Genomic DNA, 6,000 nt, shown 5'->3' with positions numbered 1-6,000 from the left:
CAACTTTATCTAATGCTTTTGGAGGGTGGCGCTTGACTTATCACCTTTAGAGAAAAATAAGTTTTCTGAAGAAAGGGTCTTAAAATGTTAACAGGCCTCCGGGCCAGAAGATGATGCAAATCACCTAAACTTTTACATATGATAAGTTTGCAGGAAGAAAGCCTGGCTTACTGCATGACTCTACCCCTTCCCCCATTATCCTCTATGCATAACTTAAGGTATAAAAACTACTTTGGAAAATAAAGTGCGGGCCTTGTTCACCGAAACTTGGTCTCACCATGTCGTTCTTTCTCTTACCTTCTGGCTGAATTATTCAGCCTCTTTTCTTCACTGAATTTTCCTACTGAGCTATCCTTATTCTATTACTCTTTATATCCTTAATTAACATTTAATTAAGCAGTTGTTTCCTGATCCTCGCCGACGCCGTCCCCACTTCGAATACTCTGGATCAGCCGGGGCTGGTCCCCGGCACTTTACAGTCAGAATGTAAAAGGGGAAAGTGAAAGAAGAAAGTGAAAGTGAAGTCGGTCAGTCGTGTCCGACTCTTTGCGACCCCATGGATAGTAGTCTGCACCAAGCTCCTCCGTCCATGGGATTTTCCAGGCAAGAGTACTGGAGTGGGTTGCCATTTCCTTCTCCAGGGAATCTTCCCAACCCAGGGATTGAACCCAGGTCTCTCACACTGTAGACAGATGCTTTACCATCTAAGCCACCAGGGAAAAGTAAAAGGGGAAAATCAGGTTACAAATGTGTTTTGTTGCTATAGATGACAAAGATGTTCATTATCTTAATTGTGATGATAATGTCACCATCTATGTATACTGTATATATCAAAACCTCCTACATGCACTTTATGTATCTGTATAAAGTATGTACTTTACTGTATGTCAACTATGCCTTGATGAAGCTGTTTTTAGAAGTCAAGAAAAATATACTTTCCAACTTTAAAAAACAATAAAATCAAAATAAATGTGTTTTTTCTTTGTAAAGTCCTTCCAACATGGCTTGCTTTGAGTACCTAATATGAGATAGCTCAGGGCCAGTGGAACACTGAATAATAGACCAGAGACATTTGCCAGCAAATGCCTGGGACTCCTCATTCCAAGAGCAGCTTAGAATGACAGGAACAAAGGGAGCAAGACACGCCTTATCAGCTGCTCCTGAGTTCCTTTAGTCTCCTGTTTCTACGAAGTGAACTAGAGAATCATGAAGATAGAAGAAAGGCCAAACATAGGCAGGGGGGCTGTGGGAAGCAAGGGCAAGGAGGGAGTACAGTCAGACCTAGCTGATTTCACAGCCTGTGTTGCTTCTGTGGAATGTGTTTGGCAATAGATTCTTCTACAGATCTGCTGAAATCCTTATTTGGGGCCCATTTAAAAAAAAAGTGTAAGCCCTGATGTGAATGAAGAATGAGTGTTGCTCTAAAGCCAAGCAGATTATTGCTAATCAGCTCACTCTCCAGGCTCTTAAAAATTCAGCAGCTATATGCCCACTTAAGACAGGAAGAGGGTTCAGGGCTGATTTGCGGTGGTGAAATTTTCTGATGAGCCTGTTTTCTTCTCTTTCATGAGTTCAATTAATTAATTAATTAGCATGGTATTCCTCATTTGATTATCTCTAATACATATATGCTGTCTCTTGAGAAATATACACATGCAACAGACAGAGAAAGCTTCTCACTGACACCTTCTAGAAGTTTCTTTGGGGATATGTATCACCTCCTCTTTTAAGTGAAGTTAAATTCTGTAAGGGGAGAGATTATGCATTCTCCTGTACATGATGATTTTCTTCTTCCATTTTTCTTCTTGAGTGAAAAGGCAATAATAGAAAATAAAGAGTAAGGTTCAGAATTACATTAAACTCTTGTAATTTGTGAGCTGTTATGTTAGTGATGAAACTGTATCAGTATAAATCCTCAGCACAATGGATAGAGTTCTGCTCTATGACTCACATTAACATTAACAAGAGCTGAGCTGCTAAATTCCACAAATCACATGACAAATTACCTACACTGGATGTTAAACTCTTAGAAAAGATGGCAAATAAGAGGGGACTGGATAGGTCAAATGATACGTAACAGAATAGACCAAGGCTTCTCAGGTAGCTCAGTGGTAAAGAATCTGCCTGCCAAGGAGATGTGGGTTTGACCCTTGGGTCAGGAAGATCCCCTGGAGAAGGAAATGGCAACCTACTCCAGTATTCTTGCCTGGGAAATCCCACGGACAGTGTAGCTTAGCGGGCTATAGTTCATGGGGTTGCAAAAGAGTCAACTACAACTTAGCAACTGAAGAACAACAGAACAAATCAAAGTGAAGCTGCTTGGAAGGTTACGAGGAAGGGAACACTGGTCAAACAATTGCATTTATAGATGGAGAGCAGATTGACTAAAAGCACAGACTGTAGAGTCAGTCAGAACGGTTTGATCCAGGATCCCCCACTTACACTGTAATCTTGGAAAAGTCATAAATTTACATCTCAAGATGTACACTGAGGACAGTGCTTGGTATTTAATAAACATACAGCAAAAGGTAGCTGATTTTCTTGCAAAGTCATAGGAGAAATCCTTAAATATCATCTCATCCTACCAAACAATTTTACAGAAAAGTATCTTAAAACTCATCTTATATTACTTGTCTAGCATTGGAGAAGGAAATGGCAACCCACTCCAGTGTTCTTGCCTGGAGAATCCCAGGGACGGGGGAGCCTGGTGGGCTGCCGTCTATGGGGTTGCACAGAGTTGGACACGACTGAAGCAACTTAGCAGCAGCAGCAGCAGCAAGCTTGCATAACTACTCACAAATTAGTAGTTATGCAAGTTAATGGTAAAGAACCTGCCTGCCAATGCAGGAGACTCTACCAGCAGTGTATGAGAGTTCTAGTTGTCCTGCATCTCTGCAGCCATGTGTAACAGTCAGCATACTAATTTTCTTCTGCAGCATAACAAATTTCCACAAACTTAGTGGCTTAGAAGAACACAGATGTATTAGTTTATAGTCTTATAGGCCAGAAGTCCAGGCCAGTGAAACTGGATTCACTTCTCAGATTCTCACAGTCAAAATTAAGATGCCATCTAGCCTACATCCTCATATGGAATTCAGCTTCTTCCTCCAAGTGCTGCACAATTCAGGTCCTTGAGGTTGTAACGTAGGAGTGTAGTTGGAATGAGGAGTGAGGTCCCCATTTCCTTGCTGACTGTGAGCCACAGGCTGCTCTGAACTACAATCTGCCTGCCAGATTCCTTGACATGTGGCTACACTCCATTTTCAAAGCTAGGACTGATGAATGGAACTCCATGCTGCTTTTGATCTTTTTTGATGACCTTTGTCAGCATGAAATGATCTTCTTTACTTTTGATAGTACTCTTTGTGCTGAAATTTACTTTGCCTGATATTTATATAGTTAATCTAGCTGTTTTCTTTTCGAGTAAAATTAGTATGCTGTATCAACTTCTATACATTTGCTTTTAACTTATTTCTTTATAATTAAAATGGGTGTCTTATAGGCATGCTTTTTAAAATCCAAACTGATAATTTTTATTTCTTGATTGAGCTTCCCAGGTGGGCTCGTGGTAAAGAACCTGCCTGCCAATGCAAGAGACACAAGAGACATGGGTTTGATCCCTAGGTGGGGAAGGTCCCCTGGAGGAGACTATGGCAACCCACTCCAGTATTCTTGCCTGGAGAATTCCATGGACAGATGAGCCTGGTGGGCTACAATCCATAGAGTTGCAAAGAGTCAGACACAACAGAAGCAATTTAGCACACGTTTTAATTGAGGTGTATAAAGTTACCTTGAATGTTTTGAGTATTAATCCATCATTTTTGCTACAGTTGCTATTTATTCTATTAATTCTTTCCTCCCCCCCTTTTTTTGCTGCCTCCTTTCAAATGATTCCATTTTATCTTCAGTGATTCCATTTTAGCTTCCATTTTAGCTTCAATGAGTCCACTTTACCACTGCCGTTAGCTGTTAATCTTATCCAGTGTATTGTGTGCAAGCTAAGTTGCTTCAGTTGCGTCCGACTCTTTGCAGCTCCGTGGACTGTAGCCTGCCAGGCTTATCTGTCCATGGGATTCTCTAGGCAAGAATATTGGAGTGAGTTGCCATTTCCTACTCCAGGGGTCTTCCTGACCCAGGGATCAAATCCAAGTCTCTTACGTCTCCTGCATTGGCAGGCGGGTTCTTTACAACTAATGCCACCTGGGAAGCCCTTTTTCATCTCAGACATTGTATTTTCTACTCTAGAAGTTCCATCTGGACCTCTTTATATCTTAAATTTCTCCCTAACCTTTGTTTTCCTCTAGTTTTTTGAATGTTATCAAATGCATTTCCAATTTTTAAAACTGTCTTTAGCTACTAATCCTCATGAAAGTGAAAGAGGAGAGTGAAAAAGCTGGCTTACAGCTCAACATTCAAAACACTAAGATCATGGCATCCGGTCCCATCACTTCATGGCAAATAGATGGGGAAACAATGGAAACAGTGACAGGCTTTATTTTATTGGGCTCCAAAAATCACTGCAGATGGTGACTGCAGCCATGAAAATTAAAAGATGCTTGTTCCTTGGAAGAAAAGCTATGACAAACCTAGACAGCATTTTAAAAAGCAGAGACATTACTTTGCTGACAAAAGTCCATCTATTCAAAGCTATGGTTTTTCCAGTAGTCATGTATGGATGTGAGAGTTGGACTATAAAGAAGGCTGAGGGCCAAAGAATTGATGCTTTTAAACTGTGGTGTTGGAGAAGACTCTCGAGGGTCTCTTGGACTGCAAGGTGATCAAACCAGTCAATTCTAAATAAAATCAGTCCTGAATATTCATTGAAAGGACTGATGCTGAAGCTGAAGCTCCAAATCTTCGGCCACCTGATGTGAAGAACTGACATTGGGAAAGATCCTGATGCTGAGAGGGATTGGGGGCAGGAGGAGAAGGGGTCGACAGAGGATGAGATGGTTGGATGGCATCACTGATTCGATGGACATGAGTTTGAGCTAGCTCTGGGAGTTGGTGATGGACAGGGAAGCTTGGCATGCTGTAGTATATGGGGTCACAAAGAGTCAGACACGACTGAGAGACTGAACTGAACTGAAGTAATCCTATTGTGTTTTTCCTTTCTGTGTCTTTTCTAATAATTGAGTATTATACTCATTATATATCTTTTATTTTTTCTGCTTCTTTTATAACCTTGTCATTTCTGCAGAGATGCTAGACATCGTGATTTACTCTACTGAATATTGAATTATTTTAAACACTTTGGAGCTTCGTTTTAGAATGTGGTTGCCTAGAAACAGATCAATCTTTCTGAATAGTTGTTTTATATTTTGATAGGTGGGACAGGCATAGCATTTAAAACAGAGTTAATCTGGCCTCACAATTGAGTAATAACCTTCTGAGCACTAAAACCATTGTTGTTTAGTTGTATCAGTCATGTCCGACTTGTTGCAACCCATGGACTGTAGCCCACCAGTCTCCTCTGTCCATGGGATTCTCCAGGCAAAAATACGGGAGTGGGTTGCCATCCCCTTCTCCAGGGGATCTCCCTGACCCAGGGCTTGAATGCGTATCTCCTACTTGGCAGGTAGATTCTTTACCTCTGTGCCACTTGGGAAGCCCACTAAGACCAGTATCTGCTCATTATGAAATTTTCCCACTATGGTTGTTGAGAACAAGAACAATCTCCATCTGTTGGTGTGATTTTCCTCTTTGCTTATGATTTTTTTTCCTGACTTCCAGTAGTTTCCTTACAACGTGTGTTTACTAGTACTGAGCTGAAAACTCCAGAAAAATATCCTGCTGGTCTCTGGAGCTTGCTGTCTGTGCTACTCTCTTGTCTTGATACTCTGCTACTTCTAGCCAAATTCTCAACTTATTCTCCTCAACACGAAGGTATAGAAAGTTGGGGTTCTGCTTCCCTGTACTTCAGTCTAGAAATCCACTCCAGGCAGTCAGCTGAGACTTTGCCAAACTCACTTCACATGTTTTCCCCCTCTCAAGGATTAC

Source organism: Bos mutus, chromosome 9, assembly GCF_027580195.1.
Source record: "Bos mutus isolate GX-2022 chromosome 9, NWIPB_WYAK_1.1, whole genome shotgun sequence".
NCBI lineage: Eukaryota > Metazoa > Chordata > Mammalia > Artiodactyla > Bovidae > Bos > Bos mutus.
The sequence above is the reverse complement of the archived record's forward strand: the minus strand, read 5'-3'. Positions refer to the sequence as shown.